Source organism: Salmo trutta, unplaced genomic scaffold (genome assembly GCF_901001165.1).
Source record: "Salmo trutta unplaced genomic scaffold, fSalTru1.1, whole genome shotgun sequence".
NCBI classification, from domain to species: Eukaryota; Metazoa; Chordata; class Actinopteri; order Salmoniformes; family Salmonidae; genus Salmo; species Salmo trutta.
Genome location: NW_021822178.1, coordinates 589,298 through 589,893, shown reverse-complemented (window position 1 = coordinate 589,893; position 596 = coordinate 589,298).

Below are 596 nucleotides of genomic sequence, written 5' to 3'. Positions count from 1 at the left end.
GGTTAGCTGCAGGAGTCCAGAGATCTGGGTAACAGCACACACATCATTCCTTCGTTTCTTTCTGGTGCTGTTGGTGCTGTTGGGGACTATGGTGCTGTTGGGGACCATGGTGCTGTTGGGGACCATGGTGCTGTTGGGGACCATGGTGCTGTTGGGGACCCTGGTGCTGTTGGGGACCCTGGTGCTGTTGGGGCCTCTGGTGCTGTTGGGGCCTCTGGTGCTGTTGGGGCCTCTGGTGCTGTTGGGGACTCTGGTGCTGTTGGGGACTCTGGTGCTGTTGGGGACTCTGGTGCTGTTGGGGACTCTGGTGCTGTTGGAGACTCTGGTGCTGTTGACTCTCCACAGTAAGACAGGAAGACAGTGTGATGGTTGACTCTCCACAGGAAGACAGGAAGACAGTGATGGTTGACTCTCCACGGTAAGACAGGAGACAATGTGATGGTTGACTCTCCACAGGAAGACAGTGATGGTTGACTCTCCACAGTAAGACAGGAAGACAGTGATGGTTGACTCTCCACGGTAAGACAGGAGACAGTGATGGTTGACTCTCCACGGTAAGACAGGAAGACAGTGATGGTTGACTCTCCACAGTAAGA